We start from the raw sequence: 22,683 nt of genomic DNA, 5'->3' as shown, positions 1-22,683 counted from the left end.
TACAAATGTGAATTGTAGTTAAAAGAGGCAACATTTGAAAACGGACCATTTTTTACGTTTCTGAAGCATGTCATAAGGGGGGTGGTTATCTCTTTCATCAAAAATCGGACGTTTTTGATTGAACAATAAAGGCCCCCAAATGTTATTTTATTCACTTCCCGTGGAGGAGAAACACTTTTTAAGGCCGCAGAGTGAGTAAATTGGCCATATTCATTCACTTTTACCCATTCCTCAAATCTTGTGTTTAAGGCCCCTGGAAGCATGAAAATCACTTTAAACATCTCATTTTATCTTTAAAAGTGATTTTCCACGTACAAATGTGAATTGTAGTTCAAAGAGGCAACATTTCAAAACAGACCATTTTTTCAGTTTCTGAAGCATGTTGTAAGGGGGGGTGGTTATCTCTTTCATCAAAAATCGGACGTTTTTGATTGAACAATAAAGGCCTCAAAATGTTATTTTATTCACTTCCCGTGGAGGAGAAACACTTTTTAAGGCCGCAGAGTGAGTAAATTGGCCATTTTCATTCACTTTTACCCATTCCTCAAATCTCGTGTTTAAGGCCCCTGGAAGCATGAAAATACCTTTAAACATCTCATTTTATCTTTAAAAGTGATTTTCCACGTACAAATGTGAATTGTCGTTTAAAGACGCAACATTTGAAAATGGACCATTTTTTTCGTTTCTGAAGCATGTCGTAAGGGGGGGTGGTTATCTCTTTCACCAAAAAAAAGGTGTTTTTGATTGAACAATAAAGGCCTCCAAATGTTATTTTATTCACTTCCCGTGGAGGAGAAACACTTTTTAAGGCCGCAGAGTGAGTAAATTGGCCATTTTCATTCACTTGTACCCATTCCTCAAATCTCGTGTTTAAGGCCCCTGGAAGCATGAAAATCACTTTAAACATCTCATTTTATCTTTAAAAGTGATTTTCCACGTACAAATGTGAATTGTAGTTCAAAGAGGCAACATTTGAAAACGGACCATTTTTTACGTTTCTGAAGCATGTCGTAGGGGGGGTGGTTAACTCTTTCGTCAAAAATCGGGCGTTTTCCCTTGAACAATAAAGGCCTACAAATGTTATTTAGTTCACTTCCCGTGGTGGAGAAACACTTTTTAAGGCCGCAGACTGAGTAAATTGGCCATATTCATTCACTTTTACCCATTCCTCAAATCTTGTGTTTAAGGCCCCTGGAAGCATGAAAATCACTTTAAACATCTCATGTTATCTTTAAAAGTGATTTTCCACGTACAAATGTGAATTGTAGTTCAAAGAGGCAACATTTGAAAACAGACCATTTTTTTAGTTTGTGAAGCATGTCGTAAGGGGGGGGTGGTTATCTCTTTCATCAAAAATCGGACGTTTTTGATTGAACAATAAAGGCCTACAAATGTTATTTAATTCACTTTCTGGGGTGGAGAAAACATTTTTAAGGCCTCAGAGTGAATAAATTGGCCATTTTCATTCACATTTACCCATTCCTTAAGGCTTGTGTTTAGGGCCCCTGGAAGCTTGAAAATCACTTTAAACATCTAATTTTATCTCTAAAAGTGATTATCCACGTACAAATGTGAATTGTCGTTTAAAGACGCAACATTGGAAAATGGACCATTTTTTTCGTTTCTGAAGCATGTCGTAAGGGGGGGTGGTTATCTCTTTCATCAAAAATCGGGCGTTTTTGCTTGAACAATAAAGGCCTACAAATGTTATTTAATTCACTTCCCATGGAGGAGAAACACTTTTTAAGGCTTCAGAATGAGTAAATTGGCCATTTTCATTCACTTTTACCCATTCCTGAAACCTTGTGTTTAAGGCCCCTGGAAGAATGAAAATCACTTTAAACATCTCATTTTATCTTTAAAAGTGATTTTCCACGTACAAATGTGAATTGTAGTTCAAAGAGGCAACATTTGAAAACTGACCATTTTTTTTGTTTCTGAAGCATGTCGTAAGGGGGGGTTGGTTATCTCTTTCTTCAAAAATCGGGCGTTTTTGCTTGAACAATAAAGGCCTACAAATGTTATTTAATTCACTTCCCGTGGAGGAGAAACACTTTTTAAGGCCGCAGAGTGAGTAAATTGGCCATATTCATTCACTTTTACCCATTCCTCAAATCTTGTGTTTAAGGCCCCTGGAAGCATGAAAATCACTTTAAACATCTCATTTTATCTTTAAAAGTGATTATCCACGTACAAATGTGAATTGTAGTTCAAAGAGGCAACATTTGAAAATGGACCATTTTTTTCATTTCTGAAGCATGTCGTAAGGGGGGTGGTTATCTCTTTCATCAAAAATCGGACGTTTTTGATTGAACAATAAAGGCCTACAAATGTTATTTAATTCACTTTCTGGGGTGGAGAAAAACTTTTTAAGGCCTCAGAGTGAATAAATTGGCCATTTTCATTCACATTTACCTATTCCTCAAATCTTGTGTTTAGGGCCCCTGGAAGCTTGAAAATCACTTTAAACATCTCATTTTATCTTTAAAAGTGATTTTCCACGTACAAATGTGAATTATATTTAAAAGAGGCAACATTTGAAAACGGACCATTTTTTACGTTTCTGAAGCATGTCATAAGGGGGGGTGGTTATCTCTTTCGTCAAAAATCGGGCGTTTTCGCTTGAACAATAAAGGCCTACAAATGTTATTTAGTTCACTTCCCGTGGAGGAGAAACACTTTTTAAGGCCGCAGAGTGAGTAAATTGGCCATATTCATTCACTTTTACCCATTCCTCAAATCTTGTGTTTAAGGTCCCTGGAAGCATGAAAATCACTTTAAACATCTCATTTTATCTTTAAAAGGGATTTTCCACGTACAAATGTGAATTGTAGTTCAAAGAGGCAACATTTGAAAACGGACCATTTTTTACGTTTCTGAAGCATGTCGTAAGGGGGGGTGGTTATCTCTTTCATCAAAAATAGGACGTTTTTGATTGAACAATAAAGGCCTCCAAATGTTATTTTATTCACTTCCCGTGGAGGAGAAACACTTTTTAAGGCCGCAGAGTGAGTAAATTGGCCATATTCATTCACTTTTACCCATTCCTCAAATCTTGTGTTTAAGGCCCCTGGAAGCATGAAAATCACTTTAAACATCTCATTTTATCTTTAAAAGTGATTTTTCACGTACAAATGTGAATTGTAGTTCAAAGAGGCAACATTTGAAAACAGACCATTTTTTTAGTTTCTGAAGCATGTCGTAAGGGGGGGTGGTTATCTCTTTCATCAAAAATCGGACGTTTTTAATTGAACAATAAAGGCCTACAAATGTTATTTAATTCACTTTCTGGGGTGGAGAAAAACTTTTTAAGGCCTCAGAGTGAATAAATTGGCCATTTTCATTCACATTTACCTATTCCTCAAATCTTGTGTTTAGGGCCCCTGGAAGCTTGAAAATCACTTTAAACATCTCATTTTATCTTTAAAAGTGATTTTCCACGTACAAATGTGAATTGTAGTTAAAAGAGGCAACATTTGAAAACGGACCATTTTTTACGTTTCTGAAGCATGTCATAAGGGGGGTGGTTATCTCTTTCATCAAAAATCGGACGTTTTTGATTGAACAATAAAGGCCCCCAAATGTTATTTTATTCACTTCCCGTGGAGGAGAAACACTTTTTAAGGCCGCAGAGTGAGTAAATTGGCCATATTCATTCACTTTTACCCATTCCTCAAATCTTGTGTTTAAGGCCCCTGGAAGCATGAAAATCACTTTAAACATCTCATTTTATCTTTAAAAGTGATTTTCCACGTACAAATGTGAATTGTAGTTCAAAGAGGCAACATTTCAAAACAGACCATTTTTTCAGTTTCTGAAGCATGTTGTAAGGGGGGGTGGTTATCTCTTTCATCAAAAATCGGACGTTTTTGATTGAACAATAAAGGCCTCAAAATGTTATTTTATTCACTTCCCGTGGAGGAGAAACACTTTTTAAGGCCGCAGAGTGAGTAAATTGGCCATTTTCATTCACTTTTACCCATTCCTCAAATCTCGTGTTTAAGGCCCCTGGAAGCATGAAAATACCTTTAAACATCTCATTTTATCTTTAAAAGTGATTTTCCACGTACAAATGTGAATTGTCGTTTAAAGACGCAACATTTGAAAATGGACCATTTTTTTCGTTTCTGAAGCATGTCGTAAGGGGGGGTGGTTATCTCTTTCACCAAAAAAAAGGTGTTTTTGATTGAACAATAAAGGCCTCCAAATGTTATTTTATTCACTTCCCGTGGAGGAGAAACACTTTTTAAGGCCGCAGAGTGAGTAAATTGGCCATTTTCATTCACTTGTACCCATTCCTCAAATCTCGTGTTTAAGGCCCCTGGAAGCATGAAAATCACTTTAAACATCTCATTTTATCTTTAAAAGTGATTTTCCACGTACAAATGTGAATTGTAGTTCAAAGAGGCAACATTTGAAAACGGACCATTTTTTAAGTTTCTGAAGCATGTCGTAGGGGGGGTGGTTAACTCTTTCGTCAAAAATCGGGCGTTTTCCCTTGAACAATAAAGGCCTACAAATGTTATTTAGTTCACTTCCCGTGGAGGAGAAACACTTTTTAAGGCCGCAGACTGAGTAAATTGGCCATATTCATTCACTTTTACCCATTCCTCAAATCTTGTGTTTAAGGCCCCTGGAAGCATGAAAATCACTTTAAACATCTCATGTTATCTTTAAAAGTGATTTTCCACGTACAAATGTGAATTGTAGTTCAAAGAGGCAACATTTGAAAACAGACCATTTTTTTAGTTTGTGAAGCATGTCGTAAGGGGGGGGTGGTTATCTCTTTCATCAAAAATCGGACGTTTTTGATTGAACAATAAAGGCCTACAAATGTTATTTAATTCACTTTCTGGGGTGGAGAAAACATTTTTAAGGCCTCAGAGTGAATAAATTGGCCATTTTCATTCACATTTACCCATTCCTTAAGGCTTGTGTTTAGGGCCCCTGGAAGCTTGAAAATCACTTTAAACATCTAATTTTATCTCTAAAAGTGATTATCCACGTACAAATGTGAATTGTCGTTTAAAGACGCAACATTGGAAAATGGACCATTTTTTTCGTTTCTGAAGCATGTCGTAAGGGGGGGTGGTTATCTCTTTCATCAAAAATCGGGCGTTTTTGCTTGAACAATAAAGTCCTACAAATGTTATTTAATTCACTTCCCATGGAGGAGAAACACTTTTTAAGGCTTCAGAATGAGTAAATTGGCCATTTTCATTCACTTTTACCCATTCCTGAAACCTTGTGTTTAAGGCCCCTGGAAGAATGAAAATCACTTTAAACATCTCATTTTATCTTTAAAAGTGATTTTCCACGTACAAATGTGAATTGTAGTTCAAAGAGGCAACATTTGAAAACTGACCATTTTTTTTGTTTCTGAAGCATGTCGTAAGGGGGGGTTGGTTATCTCTTTCTTCAAAAATCGGGCGTTTTCGCTTGAACAATAAAGGCCTACAAATGTTATTTAATTCACTTCCCGTGGAGGAGAAACACTTTTTAAGGCCGCAGAGTGAGTAAATTGGCCATATTCATTCACTTTTACCCATTCCTCAAATCTTGTGTTTAAGGCCCCTGGAAGCATGAAAATCACTTTAAACATCTCATTTTATCTTTAAAAGTGATTATCCACGTACAAATGTGAATTGTAGTTCAAAGAGGCAACATTTGAAAATGGATCATTTTTTTCATTTCTGAAGCATGTCGTAAGGGGGGTGGTTATCTCTTTCATCAAAAATCGGACGTTTTTGATTGAACAATAAAGGCCTACAAATGTTATTTAATTCACTTTCTGGGGTGGAGAAAAACTTTTTAAGGCCTCAGAGTGAATAAATTGGCCATTTTCATTCACATTTACCTATTCCTCAAATCTTGTGTTTAGGGCCCCTGGAAGCTTGAAAATCACTTTAAACATCTCATTTTATCTTTAAAAGTGATTTTCCACGTACAAATGTGAATTATAGTTAAAAGAGGCAACATTTGAAAACGGACCATTTTTTATGTTTCTGAAGCATGTCATAAGGGGGGGTGGTTATCTCTTTCGTCAAAAATCGGGCGTTTTCGCTTGAACAATAAAGGCCTACAAATGTTATTTAGTTCACTTCCCGTGGAGGAGAAACACTTTTTAAGGCCGCAGAGTGAGTAAATTGGCCATATTCATTCACTTTTACCCATTCCTCAAATCTTGTGTTTAAGGCCCCTGGAAGCATGAAAATCACTTTAAACATCTCATTTTATCTTTAAAAGTGATTTTCCACGTACAAATGTGAATTGTAGTTCAAAGAGGCAACATTTGAAAACGGACCATTTTTTACGTTTCTGAAGCATGTCGTAAGGGGGGGTGGTTATCTCTTTCATCAAAAATCTGACGTTTTTGATTGAACAATAAAGGCCTCCAAATGTTATTTTATTCACTTCCCGTGGAGGAGAAACACTTTTTAAGGCCGCAGAGTGAGTAAATTGGCCATATTCATTCACTTTTACCCATTCCTCAAATCTTGTGTTTAAGGCCCCTGGAAGCATGAAAATCACTTTAAACATCTCATTTTATCTTTAAAAGTGATTTTCCACGTACAAATGGGAATTGTAGTTCAAAGAGGCAACATTTCAAAACAGACCATTTTTTTAGTTTCTGAAGCATGTCGTAAGGGGGGGTGGTTATCTCTTTCATCAAAAATCGGACATTTTTAATTGAACAATATAGGCCTACAAATGTTATTTAATTCACTTTCTGGGGTGGAGAAAAACTTTTTAAGGCCTCAGAGTGAATAAATTGGCCATTTTCATTCACATTTACCCATTCTTCAAATCTTGTGTTTAGGGCCCCTGGAAGCTTGAAAATCACTTTAAACATCTCATTTTATCTTTAAAAGTGATTTTCCACGTACAAATGTGAATTGTAGTTAAAAGAGGCAACATTTGAAAACGGACCATTTTTTACGTTTCTGAAGCATGTCATAAGGGGGGGTGGTTATCTCTTTCGTCAAAAATCGGGCGTTTTCGCTTGAACAATAAAGGCCTCCAAATGTTATTTTATTCACTTCCCGTGGAGGAGAAACACTTTTTAAGGCCGCAGAGTGAGTAAATTGGCCATATTCATTCACTTTTACCCATTCCTCAAATCTTGTGTTTAAGGCCCTTGGAAGCATGACAATCACTTTAAACATCTCATTTTATCTTTAAAAGTGATTTTTCACGTACAAATGTGAATTGTAGTTCAAAGAGGCAACATTTGAAAACAGACCATTTTTTTAGTTTCTGAAGCATGTCGTAAGGGGGGGTGGTTATCTCTTTCATCAAAAATCGGACGTTTTTAATTGAACAATAAAGGCCTACAAATGTTATTTAATTCACTTTCTGGGGTGGAGAAAAACTTTTTAAGGCCTCAGAGTGAATAAATTGGCCATTTTCATTCACATTTACCTATTCCTCAAATCTTGTGTTTAGGGCCCCTGGAAGCTTGAAAATCACTTTAAACATCTCATTTTATCTTTAAAAGTGATTTTCCACGTACAAATGTGAATTGTAGTTAAAAGAGGCAACATTTGAAAACGGACCATTTTTTACGTTTCTGAAGCATGTCATAAGGGGGGTGGTTATCTCTTTCATCAAAAATCGGACGTTTTTGATTGAACAATAAAGGCCCCCAAATGTTATTTTATTCACTTCCCGTGGAGGAGAAACACTTTTTAAGGCCGCAGAGTGAGTAAATTGGCCATATTCATTCACTTTTACCCATTCCTCAAATCTTGTGTTTAAGGCCCCTGGAAGCATGAAAATCACTTTAAACATCTCATTTTATCTTTAAAAGTGATTTTCCACGTACAAATGTGAATTGTAGTTCAAAGAGGCAACATTTCAAAACAGACCATTTTTTCAGTTTCTGAAGCATGTTGTAAGGGGGGGTGGTTATCTCTTTCATCAAAAATCGGACGTTTTTGATTGAACAATAAAGGCCTCAAAATGTTATTTTATTCACTTCCCGTGGAGGAGAAACACTTTTTAAGGCCGCAGAGTGAGTAAATTGGCCATTTTCATTCACTTTTACCCATTCCTCAAATCTCGTGTTTAAGGCCCCTGGAAGCATGAAAATACCTTTAAACATCTCATTTTATCTTTAAAAGTGATTTTCCACGTACAAATGTGAATTGTCGTTTAAAGACGCAACATTTGAAAATGGACCATTTTTTTCGTTTCTGAAGCATGTCGTAAGGGGGGGTGGTTATCTCTTTCACCAAAAAAAAGGTGTTTTTGATTGAACAATAAAGGCCTCCAAATGTTATTTTATTCACTTCCCGTGGAGGAGAAACACTTTTTAAGGCCGCAGAGTGAGTAAATTGGCCATTTTCATTCACTTGTACCCATTCCTCAAATCTTGTGTTTAAGGCCCCTGGAAGCATGAAAATCACTTTAAACATCTCATGTTATCTTTAAAAGTGATTTTCCACGTACAAATGTGAATTGTAGTTCAAAGAGGCAACATTTGAAAACAGACCATTTTTTTAGTTTGTGAAGCATGTCGTAAGGGGGGGGTGGTTATCTCTTTCATCAAAAATCGGACGTTTTTGATTGAACAATAAAGGCCTACAAATGTTATTTAATTCACTTTCTGGGGTGGAGAAAACATTTTTAAGGCCTCAGAGTGAATAAATTGGCCATTTTCATTCACATTTACCCATTCCTTAAGGCTTGTGTTTAGGGCCCCTGGAAGCTTGAAAATCACTTTAAACATCTAATTTTATCTCTAAAAGTGATTATCCACGTACAAATGTGAATTGTCGTTTAAAGACGCAACATTGGAAAATGGACCATTTTTTTCGTTTCTGAAGCATGTCGTAAGGGGGGGTGGTTATCTCTTTCATCAAAAATCGGGCGTTTTTGCTTGAACAATAAAGGCCTACAAATGTTATTTAATTCACTTCCCATGGAGGAGAAACACTTTTTAAGGCTTCAGAATGAGTAAATTGGCCATTTTCATTCACTTTTACCCATTCCTGAAACCTTGTGTTTAAGGCCCCTGGAAGAATGAAAATCACTTTAAACATCTCATTTTATCTTTAAAAGTGATTTTCCACGTACAAATGTGAATTGTAGTTCAAAGAGGCAACATTTGAAAACTGACCATTTTTTTTGTTTCTGAAGCATGTCGTAAGGGGGGGTTGGTTATCTCTTTCTTCAAAAATCGGGCGTTTTTGCCTGAACAATAAAGGCCTACAAATGTTATTTAATTCACTTCCCGTGGAGGAGAAACACTTTTTAAGGCCGCAGAGTGAGTAAATTGGCCATATTCATTCACTTTTACCCATTCCTCAAATCTTGTGTTTAAGGCCCCTGGAAGCATGAAAATCACTTTAAACATCTCATTTTATCTTTAAAAGTGATTATCCACGTACAAATGTGAATTGTAGTTCAAAGAGGCAACATTTGAAAATGGACCATTTTTTTCATTTCTGAAGCATGTCGTAAGGGGGGTGGTTATCTCTTTCATCAAAAATCGGACGTTTTTGATTGAACAATAAAGGCCTACAAATGTTATTTAATTCACTTTCTGGGGTGGAGAAAAACTTTTTAAGGCCTCAGAGTGAATAAATTGGCCATTTTCATTCACATTTACCTATTCCTCAAATCTTGTGTTTAGGGCCCCTGGAAGCTTGAAAATCACTTTAAACATCTCATTTTATCTTTAAAAGTGATTTTCCACGTACAAATGTGAATTATATTTAAAAGAGGCAACATTTGAAAACGGACCATTTTTTACGTTTCTGAAGCATGTCATAAGGGGGGGTGGTTATCTCTTTCGTCAAAAATCGGGCGTTTTCGCTTGAACAATAAAGGCCTACAAATGTTATTTAGTTCACTTCCCGTGGAGGAGAAACACTTTTTAAGGCCGCAGAGTGAGTAAATTGGCCATATTCATTCACTTTTACCCATTCCTCAAATCTTGTGTTTAAGGTCCCTGGAAGCATGAAAATCACTTTAAACATCTCATTTTATCTTTAAAAGGGATTTTCCACGTACAAATGTGAATTGTAGTTCAAAGAGGCAACATTTGAAAACGGACCATTTTTTACGTTTCTGAAGCATGTCGTAAGGGGGGGTGGTTATCTCTTTCATCAAAAATAGGACGTTTTTGATTGAACAATAAAGGCCTCCAAATGTTATTTTATTCACTTCCCGTGGAGGAGAAACACTTTTTAAGGCCGCAGAGTGAGTAAATTGGCCATATTCATTCACTTTTACCTATTCCTCAAATCTTGTGTTTAAGGCCCCTGGAAGCATGAAAATCACTTTAAACATCTCATTTTATCTTTAAAAGTGATTTTCCACGTACAAATGTGAATTGTAGTTCAAAGAGGCAACATTTCAAAACAGACCATTTTTTTAGTTTCTGAAGCATGTCGTAAGGGGGGGTGGTTATCTCTTTCATCAAAAATCGGACATTTTTAATTGAACAATATAGGCCTACAAATGTTATTTAATTCACTTTCTGGGGTGGAGAAAAACTTTTTAAGGCCTCAGAGTGAATAAATTGGCCATTTTCATTCACATTTACCCATTCCTCAAATCTTGTGTTTAGGGCCCCTGGAAGCTTGAAAATCACTTTAAACATCTCATTTTATCTTTAAAAGTGATTTTCCACGTACAAATGTGAATTGTAGTTAAAAGAGGCAACATTTAAAAACGGACCATTTTTTACGTTTCTGAAGCATGTCATAAGGGGGGGTGGTTATCTCTTTCGTCAAAAATCGGGCGTTTTCGCTTGAACAATAAAGGCCTCCAAATGTTATTTTATTCACTTCCCGTGGAGGAGAAACACTTTTTAAGGCCGCAGAGTGAGTAAATTGGCCATATTCATTCACTTTTACCCATTCCTCAAATCTTGTGTTTAAGGCCCCTGGAAGCATGAAAATCACTTTAAACATCTCATTTTATCTTTAAAAGTGATTTTCCACGTACAAATGTGAATTGTAGTTCAAAGAGGCAACATTTGAAAACAGACCATTTTTTTAGTTTCTGAAGCATGTCGTAAGGGGGGGTGGTTATCTCTTTCATCAAAAATCGGACGTTTTTAATTGAACAATAAAGGCCTACAAATGTTATTTAATTCACTTTCTGGGGTGGAGAAAAACTTTTTAAGGCCTCAGAGTGAATAAATTGTCCATTTTCATTCACATTTACCTATTCCTCAAATCTTGTGTTTAGGGCCCCTGGAAGCTTGAAAATCACTTTAAACATCTCATTTTATCTTTAAAAGTGATTTTCCACGTACAAATGTGAATTGTAGTTAAAAGAGGCAACATTTGAAAACGGACCATTTTTTACGTTTCTGAAGCATGTCATAAGGGGGGTGGTTATCTCTTTCATCAAAAATCGGACGTTTTTGATTGAACAATAAAGGCCTACAAATGTTATTTAGTTCACTTCCCGTGGAGGAGAAACACTTTTTAAGGCTGCAGAGTGAGTAAATTGGCCATATTCATTCACTTTTACCCATTCCTCAAATCTTGTGTTTAAGGCCCCTGGAAGCATGAAAATCACTTTAAACATCTCATTTTATCTTTAAAAGTGATTTTCCACGTACAAATGTGAATTGTAGTTCAAAGAGGCAACATTTCAAAACAGACCATTTTTTCAGTTTCTGAAGCATGTTGTAAGGGGGGGTGGTTATCTCTTTCATCAAAAATCGGACGTTTTTGATTGAACAATAAAGGCCTCAAAATGTTATTTTATTCACTTCCCGTGGAGGAGAAACACTTTTTAAGGCCGCAGAGTGAGTAAATTGGCCATTTTCATTCACTTTTACCCATTCCTCAAATCTCGTGTTTAAGGCCCCTGGAAGCATGAAAATACCTTTAAACATCTCATTTTATCTTTAAAAGTGATTTTCCACGTACAAATGTGAATTGTAGTTCAAAGAGGCAACATTTGAAAACGGACCATTTTTTACGCTTCTGAAGCATGTCGTAAGGGGGGGTGGTTATCTTTTTCGTCAAAAATCGGGCATTTTCGCTTGAACAATAAAGGCCTACAAATGTTGTTTAGTTCACTTCCCGTGGAGGAGAAACACTTTTTAAGGCCGCAGAGTGAGTAAATTGGCCATTTTCATTCACTTTTACCCATTTCTCAAATCTTGTGTTTAGGGCCCCTGGAAGCTTGAAAATCACTTTAAACATCTCATTTTATCTCTAAAAGTGATTATCCACGTACAATGTTAATTGTAGTTCAAAGACTCAACATTTGAAAATGAACCATTTTTTTCGTTTCTGAAGCATGTCGTAAGGGGGGGTGGTTATGTCTTTCATCAAAAATCGGACATTTTTGATTGAACAATAAAGGCCTCCAAATGTTATTTTATTCACTTCCCGTGGAGGAGAAACACTTTTTAAGGCCGCAGAGTGAGTAAATTGGCCATATTCATTCACTTTTACCCATTCCTCAAATCTTGTGTTTAAGGCCCCTGGAAGCATGAAAATCACTTTAAACATCTCATTTTATCTTTAAAAGTGATTTTTCACGTACAAATGTGAATTGTAGTTCAAAGAGGCAACATTTGAAAACGGACCATTTTTTACGTTTCTGAAGCATGTCATAAGGGGGGTGGTTATCTCTTTCATCAAAAATCGGACGTTTTTGATTGAACAATAAAGGCCTCCAAATGTTATTTTATTCACTTCCCGTGGAGGAGAAACACTTTTTAAGGCCGCAGAGTGAGTAAATTGGCCATATTCATTCACTTTTACCCATTCCTCAAATCTTGTGTTTAAGGCCCCTGGAAGCATGAAAATCACTTTAAACATCTCATTTTATCTTTAAAAGTGATTTTCCACGTACAAATGTGAATTGTAGTTCAAAGAGGCAACATTTCAAAACAGACCATTTTTTCAGTTTCTGAAGCATGTTGTAAGGGGGGGTGGTTATCTCTTTCGTCAAAAAAATTGTGTTTTCGCTTGAACAATAAAGGCCTACAAATGTTATTTAATTCACTTCCCGTGGAGGAGAAACACTTTTTAAGGACTCAGAATGAGTAAATTGGCCATTTTCATTCACTTTTACATATTCCTCAAATCTTGTGTTTAAGGCCCCTGGAAGCATGAAAATCACTTTAAACATCTCATTTTATCTTTAAAAGTGATTTTCCACGTACAAATGTGAATTGTAGTTCAAAGAGGCAACATTTGAAAACGGACCATTTTTTACGTTTCTGAAGCATGTCGTAAGGGGGGGTGGTTATGTCTTTCATCAAAAATCGGACGTTTTTAATTGAACAATAAAGGCCTACAAATGTTATTTAATTCACTTTCTGGGGTGGAGAAAAACTTTTTAAGGCCTCAGAGTGAATAAATTGGCCATTTTCATTCACATTTACCTATTCCTCAAATCTTGTGTTTAGGGCCCCTGGAAGCTTGAAAATCACTTTAAACATCTAATTTTATCTTTAAAAGAGATTTTCCACGTACAAATGTGAATTGTAGTTAAAAGAGGCAACATTTGAAAACGGACCATTTTTTACGTTTCTGAAGCATGTCGTAAGGGGGGATTGTTATCTCTTTGGTCAAAAATCGTGCGTTTTCTCTTGAACAATAAAGGCCTACAAATGTTATTTAGTTCACTTCCCGTGGAGGAGAAACACTTTTTAAGGCCGCAGAGTGAGTAAATTGGCCATATTCATTCACTTTTACCCAGTCCTCAAATCTTGTGTTTAAGGCCCCTGGAAGCATGAAAATCACTTTAAACATCTCATTTTATCTTTAAAAGTGATTTTCCACGTACAAATGTGAATTGTAGTTCAAAGAGGCAACATTTGAAAACAGACCATTTTTTTAGTTTCTGAAGCATGTCGTAAGGGGGGTGGTTATCTCTTTCATCAAAAATCGGACATTTTTGATTGAACAATAAAGGCCTACAAATGTTATTTAATTCACTTTCTGGGGTGGAGAAATTTTTTTTAAGGCCTCAGAGTGAATAAATTGGCCATTTTCATTCACATTTACCCATTCCTTAAGGCTTGTGTTTAGGGCCCCTGGAAGCTTGAAAATCACTTTAAACATCTCATTTTATCTTTAAAAGTGATTTTCCACGTACAAATGTGAATTGTAGTTCAAAGAGGCAACATTTGAAAATGCACCATTTTTTTCGTTTCTGAAGCATGTCGTAAGGGGGGGTGGTTATCTCTTTCACCAAAAAACAGGCGTTTTTGATTGAACAATAAAGGCCTCCAAATGTTATTTAATTCACTTCCCGTGGAGGAGAAACACTTTTTAAGGCTGCAGAGTGAGTAAATTGGCCATTTTCATTCACTTTTACCCATTCCTCAAATCTTGTGTTTAAGGCCCCTGGAAGCATGAAAATCACTTTAAACATCTCATTTTATCTTTAAAAGTGATTTTCCACGTACAAATGTGAATTGTAGTTCAAAGAGGCAACATTTGAAAACGGACCATTGTTTACGATTCTGAAGCATGTCGTAGGGGGGGTGGTTAACTCTTTCGTCAAAAATCGGGCGTTTTCCCTTGAACAATAAAGGCCTACAAATGTTATTTAGTTCACTTCCCGTGGAGGAGAAACACTTTTTAAGGCCGCAGACTGAGTAAATTGGCCATATTCATTCACTTTTACCCATTCCTCAAATCTTGTGTTTAAGGCCCCTGGAAGCATGAAAATCACTTTAAGCATCTCATGTTATCTTTAAAAGTGATTTTCCACGTACAAATGTGAATTGTAGTTCAAAGAGGCAACATTTGAAAACAGACCATTTTTTTAGTTTGTGAAGCATGTCGTAAGGGGGGGTGGTTATCTCTTTCATCAAAAATCGGACGTTTTTGATTGAACAATAAAGGCCTACAAATGTTATTTAATTCACTTTCTGGGGTGGAGAAAAAAATTTTAAGGCCTCAGAGTGAATAAATTGGCCATTTTCATTCACATTTACCCATTCCTTAAGGCTTGTGTTTAGGGCCCCTGGAAGCTTGAAAATCACTTTAAACATCTAATTTTATCTCTAAAAGTGATTATCCACGTACAAATGTGAATTGTCGTTTAAAGACGCAACATTGGAAAATGGACCATTTTTTTCGTTTCTGAAGCATGTCGTAAGGGGGGGTGGTTATCTCTTTCATCAAAAATCGGGCGTTTTTGCTTGAACAATAAAGGCCTACAAATGTTATTTAGTTCACTTCCTGTGGAGGAGAAACACTTTTTAAGGCCGCAGAGTGAGTAAATTGGCCATTTTCATTCACTTTTACCCATTCCTCAAATCTCGTGTTTAAGGCCCCTGGAAGCATGAAAATCACTTTAAACATCTCATTTTATCTTTAAAAGTGATTTTCCACGTACAAATGTGAATTGTAGTTAAAAGAGGCAACATTTGAAAACGGACCATTTTTTACGTTTCTGAAGCATGTCATAAGGGGGGTGGTTATCTCTTTCATCAAAAATCGGACGTTTTTGATTGAACAATAAAGGCCTCCAAATGTTATTTTATTCACTTCCCGTGGAGGAGAAACACTTTTTAAGGCCGCAGAGTGAGTAAATTGGCCATATTCATTCACTTTTACCCATTCCTCAAATCTTGTGTTTAAGGCCCCTGGAAGCATGAAAATCACTTTAAACATCTCATTTTATCTTTAAAAGTGATTTTCCACGTACAAATGTGAATTGTAGGTCAAAGAGGCAACATTTCAAAACAGACCATTTTTTCAGTTTCTGAAGCATGTTGTAAGGGGGGGTGGTTATCTCTTTCATCAAAAATCGGACGTTTTTGATTGAACAAAAAAGGCCTACAAATGTTATTTTATTCACTTCCCGTGGAGGAGAAACACTTTTTAAGGCCGCAGAGTGAGTAAATTGGCCATTTTCGTTCACTTTTACCCATTCCTCAAATCTCGTGTTTAAGGCCCCTGGAAGCATGAAAATACCTTTAAACATCTCATTTTATCTTTAAAAGTGATTTTCCACGTACAAATGTGAATTGTAGTTCAAAGAGGCAACATTTGAAAATGCACCATTTTTTTCGTTTCTGAAGCATGTCGTAAGGGGGGGTGGTTATCTCTTTCACCAAAAAACAGGCGTTTTTGATTGAACAATAAAGGCCTCCAAATGTTATTTTATTCTCTTCCCGTGGAGGAGAAACACTTTTTAAGGCCGCAGAGTGAGTAAATTGGCCATTTTCATTCACTTTTACCCGTTCCTCAAATCTTATGTTTAAGGCCCCTGGAAGCATGAAAATCACTTTAAACATCTCATTTTATCTTTAAAAGTGATTTTCCACGTACAAATGTGAATTGTAGTTCAAAGAGGCAACATTTGAAAATGCACCATTTTTTTCGTTTCTGAAGCATGTTGTAAGGGGGGGTGGTTAACTCTTTTGTCAAAAATCGGGCGTTTTCCCTTGAACAATAAAGGCCTACAAATGTTATTTAGTTCACTTCCCGTGGAGGGGAAACACTTTTTAAGGCCGCAGACTGAGTAAATTGGCCATATTCATTCACTTTTACCCATTCCTCAAATCTTGTGTTTAAGGCCCCTGGAAGCATGAAAATCACTTTAAGCATCTCATGTTATCTTTAAAAGTGATTTTCCACGTACAAATGTGAATTGTAGTTCAAAGAGGCAACATTTGAAAACAGACCATTTTTTTAGTTTGTGAAGCATGTCGTAAGGGGGGGTGGTTATCTCTTTCATCAAAAATCTGACGTTTTTGATTGAACAATAAAGGCCTACAAATGTTATTTAATTCACTTTCTGGGGTGGAGAAAAAAATTTTAAGGCCTCAGAGTGAATAAATTGGCCATTTTCATTCACATTTACCCATTCCTTAAGGCTTGTGTTTAGGGCCCCTGGAAGCTTGAAAATCACTTTAAACATCTAATTTTATCTCTAAAAGTGATTATCCACGTACAAATGTGAATTGTCGTTTAAAGACGCAACATTGGAAAATGGACCATTTTTTTCGTTTCTGAAGCATGTCGTAAGGGGGGGTGGTTATCTCTTTCATCAAAAATCGGGCGTTTTTGCTTGAACAATAAAGGCCTACAAATGTTATTTAGTTCACTTCCCGTGGAGGAGAAACACTTTTTAAGGCCGCAGAGTGAGTAAATTGGCCATTTTCATTCACTTTTACCCATTCCTCAAATCTCGTGTTTAAGGGCCCTGGAAGCATGAAAATCACTTTAAACATCTCATTTTATCTTTAAAAGTGATTTTCCACGTACAAATGTGAATTGTAGTTCAAAGAGGCAACATTTGAAAATGCACCATTTTTTTCGTTTCTGAAGCATGTCGTAAGGGGGGGTGGTTATCTCTTTCACCAAAAAACAGGCGTTTTTGATTGAACAATAAAGGCCTCCAAATGTTATTTTATTCTCTTCCCGTGGAGGAGAAACACTTTTTAAGGCCGCAGAGTGAGTAAATTGGCCATTTTCATTCACTTTTACCCGTTCCTCAAATCTTATGTTTAAGGCCCCTGGAAGCATGAAAATCACTTTAAACATCTCATTTTATCTTTAAAAGTGATTTTCCACGTACAAATGTGAATTGTAGTTCAAAGAGGCAACATTTGAAAATGCACCATTTTTTTCGTTTCTGAAGCATGTTGTAAGGGGGGGTGGTTAACTCTTTTGTCAAAAATCGGGCGTTTTCCCTTGAACAATAAAGGCCTACAAATGTTATTTAGTTCACTTCCCGTGGAGGGGAAACACTTTTTAAGGCCGCAGACTGAGTAAATTGGCCATATTCATTCACTTTTACCCATTCCTCAAATCTTGTGTTTAAGGCCCCTGGAAGCATGAAAATCACTTTAAGCATCTCATGTTATCTTTAAAAGTGATTTTCCACGTACAAATGTGAATTGTAGTTCAAAGAGGCAACATTTGAAAACAGACCATTTTTTTAGTTTGTGAAGCATGTCGTAAGGGGGGGTGGTTATCTCTTTCATCAAAAATCTGACGTTTTTGATTGAACAATAAAGGCCTACAAATGTTATTTAATTCACTTTCTGGGGTGGAGAAAAAAATTTTAAGGCCTCAGAGTGAATAAATTGGCCATTTTCATTCACATTTACCCATTCCTTAAGGCTTGTGTTTAGGGCCCCTGGAAGCTTGAAAATCACTTTAAACATCTAATTTTATCTCTAAAAGTGATTATCCACGTACAAATGTGAATTGTCGTTTAAAGACGCAACATTGGAAAATGGACCATTTTTTTCGTTTCTGAAGCATGTCGTAAGGGGGGGTGGTTATCTCTTTCATCAAAAATCGGGCGTTTTTGCTTGAACAATAAAGGCCTACAAATGTTATTTAGTTCACTTCCCGTGGAGGAGAAACACTTTTTAAGGCCGCAGAGTGAGTAAATTGGCCATTTTCATTCACTTTTACCCATTCCTCAAATCTCGTGTTTAAGGGCCCTGGAAGCATGAAAATCACTTTAAACATCTCATTTTATCTTTAAAAGTGATTTTCCACGTACAAATGTGAATTGTAGTTCAAAGAGGCAACATTTGAAAACGGACCATTTTTTACGTTTCTGAAGCATGTCATAAAGGGGGGTGGTTATCTCTTTCGTCAAAAATCGGGCGTTTTCGCTTGAACAATAAAGGCCTACAAATGTTATTTAGTTCACTTCCCGTGGAGGAGAAACACTTTTTAAGGCCGCAGAGTGAGTAAATTGGCCATATTCATTCACTTTTACCCATTCCTCAAATCTTGTGTTTAAGGCCCCTGGAAGCATGAAAATCACTTTAAACATCTCATTTTATCTCTAAAAGTGATTATCCACGTACAATGTTAATTGTAGTTCAAAGACTCAACATTTGAAAATGAACCATTTTTTTAGTTTCAGAAGCATGTCGTAAGGGGGGGTGGTTATCTCTTTCGTCAAAAAAATTGTGTTTTCGCTTGAACAATAAAGGCCTACAAATGTTATTTAATTCACTTTCTGGGGTGGAGAAAAACTTTTTAAGGCCTCAGAGTGAATAAATTGGCCATTTTCATTCACTTTTACCCATTCCTCAAATCTTGTGTTTAGGGCCCCTGGAAGCTTGAAAATCACTTTAAACATCTCATTTTATCTTTAAAAGTGATTTTCCACGTACAAATGTGAATTGTAGTTCAAAGAGGCAACATTTGAAAACGGACCATTTTTTACGTTTCTGAAGCATGTCGTAAGGGGGGGTGGTTATGTCTTTCATCAAAAATCGGACGTTTTTGATTGAACAATAAAGGCCTCCAAATGTTATTTTATTCACTTCCTGTGGAGGAGAAACACTTTTTAAGGCCGCAGAGTGAGTAAATTGGCCATTTTCATTCACTTTTACCCATTCCTGAAATCTCGTGTTTAAGGCCCCTGGAAGCATGAAAATCACTTTAAACATCTCATTTTATCTTTAAAAGTGATTTTCCACGTACAAATGTGAATTGTAGTTCAAAGAGGCAACATTTGAAAACAGACCATTTTTTTAGTTTCTGAAGCATGTCGTAAGGGGGGGTGGTTATCTCTTTCGTCAAAAATCGGGCGTTTTCGCTTGAACAATAAAGGCCTACAAATGTTATTTAGTTCACTTCCCGCGGAGGAGAAACACTTTTTAAGGCCGCAGAGTGAGTAAATTGGCCATATTCATTCACTTTTACCCATTCCTCAAATCTTGTGTTTAAGGCCCCTGGAAGCATGAAAATCACTTTAAACATCTCATTTTATCTTTAAAAGTGATTTTCCACGTACAAATGTGAATTGTAGTTCAAAGAGGCAACATTTGAAAACAGACCATTTTTTTAGTTTCTGAAGCATATCGTAAGGGGGGTGGTTATCTCTTTCATCAAAAATCGGACATTTTTGAATGAACAATAAAGGCCTACGAATGTTATCTAATTCACTTTCTGGGGTGGAGAAATTTTTTTTAAGGCCTCAGAGTGAATAAATTGGCCATTTTCATTCACATTTACCCATTCCTTAAGGCTTGTGTTTAGGGCCCCTGGAAGCTTGAAAATCACTTTAAACATCTAATTTTATCTCTAAAAGTGATTATCCACGTACAAATGTGAATTGTCGTTTAAAGACGCAACATTGGAAAATGGACCATTTTTATCGTTTCTGAAGCATGTCGTAAGGGGGTGTGGTTATCTCTTTCACCAAAAAAAAGGCGTTTTTGATTGAACAATAAAGGCCTCCAAATGTTATTTTATTCTCTTCCCGTGGAGGAGAAACACTTTTTAAGGCCGCAGAGTGAGTAAATTGGCCATTTTCATTCACTTTTACCCGTTCCTCAAATCTTGTGTTTAAGGCCCCTGGAAGCATGAAAATCACTTTAAACATCTCATTTTATCTTTAAAAGTGATTTTCCACGTACAAATGTGAATTGTAGTTCAAAGAGGCAACATTTGAAAATGCACCATTTTTTTCGTTTCTGAAGCATGTCGTAAGGGGGGGTGGTTATCTCTTTCACCAAAAAACAGGCGTTTTTGATTGAACAATAAAGGCCTCCAAATGTTATTTAATTCACTTCCCGTGGAGGAGAAATACTTTTTAAGGCTGCAGAGTGAGTAAATTGGCCATTTTCATTCACTTTTACCCATTCCTCAAATCTCGTGTTTAAGGCCCCTGGAAGCATGAAAATCACTTTAAACATCTCATTTTATCTTTAAAAGTGATTTTCCACGTACAAATGTGAATTGTAGTTCAAAGAGGCAACATTTGAAAACGGACCATTGTTTACGATTCTGAAGCATGTCGTGGGGGGGTGGTTAACTCTTTTGTCAAAAATCGGGCGTTTTCCCTTGAACAATAAAGGCCTACAAATGTTATTTAGTTCACTTCCCGTGGAGGAGAAACACTTTTTAAGGCCGCAGACTGAGTAAATTGGCCATATTCATTCACTTTTACCCATTCCTCAAATCTTGTGTTTAAGGCCCCTGGAAGCATGAAAATCACTTTAAGCATCTCATGTTATCTTTAAAAGGGATTTTCCACGTACAAATGTGAATTGTAGTTCAAAGAGGCAACATTTGAAAATGAACCATTTTTTTAGTTTCAGAAGCATGTCGTAAGGGGGGGTGGTTATCTCTTTCGTCAAAAAAATTGTGTTTTCGCTTGAACAATAAAGGCCTACAAATGTTATTTAATTCACTTTCTGGGGTGGAGAAAAACTTTTTAAGGCCTCAGAGTGAATAAATTGGCCATTTTCATTCACTTTTACCCATTCCTCAAATCTTGTGTTTAGGATCCCTGGAAGCTTGAAAATCACTTTAAACATCTCATTTTATCTTTAAAAGTGATTTTCCACGTACAAATGTGAATTGTAGTTCAAAGAGGCAACATTTGAAAACGGACCATTTTTTACGTTTCTGAAGCATGTCGTAAGGGGGGGTGGTTATGTCTTTCATCAAAAATCGGACGTTTTTGATTGAACAATAAAGGCCTCCAAATGTTATTTTATTCACTTCCTGTGGAGGAGAAACACTTTTTAAGGCCGCAGAGTGAGTAAATTGGCCATTTTCATTCACTTTTACCCATTCCTGAAATCTCGTGTTTAAGGCCCCTGGAAGCATGAAAATCACTTTAAACATCTCATTTTATCTTTAAAAGTGATTTTCCACGTACAAATGTGAATTGTAGTTCAAAGAGGCAACATTTGAAAACAGACCATTTTTTTAGTTTCTGAAGCATGTCGTAAGGGGGGGTGGTTATCTCTTTCGTCAAAAATCGGGCGTTTTCGCTTGAACAATAAAGGCCTACAAATGTTATTTAGTTCACTTCCCGCGGAGGAGAAACACTTTTTAAGGCCGCAGAGTGAGTAAATTGGCCATATTCATTCACTTTTACCCATTCCTCAAATCTTGTGTTTAAGGCCCCTGGAAGCATGAAAATCACTTTAAACATCTCATTTTATCTTTAAAAGTGATTTTCCACGTACAAATGTGAATTGTAGTTCAAAGAGGCAACATTTGAAAACAGACCATTTTTTTAGTTTCTGAAGCATATCGTAAGGGGGGTGGTTATCTCTTTCATCAAAAATCGGACATTTTTGAATGAACAATAAAGGCCTACAAATGTTATCTAATTCACTTTCTGGGGTGGAGAAATTTTTTTTAAGGCCTCAGAGTGAATAAATTGGCCATTTTCATTCACATTTACCCATTCCTTAAGGCTTGTGTTTAGGGCCCCTGGAAGCTTGAAAATCACTTTAAACATCTAATTTTATCTCTAAAAGTGATTATCCACGTACAAATGTGAATTGTCGTTTAAAGACGCAACATTGGAAAATGGACCATTTTTATCGTTTCTGAAGCATGTCGTAAGGGGGTGTGGTTATCTCTTTCACCAAAAAAAAGGCGTTTTTGATTGAACAATAAAGGCCTCCAAATGTTATTTTATTCTCTTCCCGTGGAGGAGAAACACTTTTTAAGGCCGCAGAGTGAGTAAATTGGCCATTTTCATTCACTTTTACCCGTTCCTCAAATCTTGTGTTTAAGGCCCCTGGAAGCATGAAAATCACTTTAAACATCTCATTTTATCTTTAAAAGTGATTTTCCACGTACAAATGTGAATTGTAGTTCAAAGAGGCAACATTTGAAAATGCACCATTTTTTTCGTTTCTGAAGCATGTCGTAAGGGGGGGTGGTTATCTCTTTCACCAAAAAACAGGCGTTTTTGATTGAACAATAAAGGCCTCCAAATGTTATTTAATTCACTTCC

Source organism: Triturus cristatus, chromosome 7, assembly GCF_964204655.1.
Source record: "Triturus cristatus chromosome 7, aTriCri1.1, whole genome shotgun sequence".
Taxonomy (NCBI): Eukaryota; Metazoa; Chordata; class Amphibia; order Caudata; family Salamandridae; genus Triturus; species Triturus cristatus.
The sequence above is the reverse complement of the archived record's forward strand: the minus strand, read 5'-3'. Positions refer to the sequence as shown.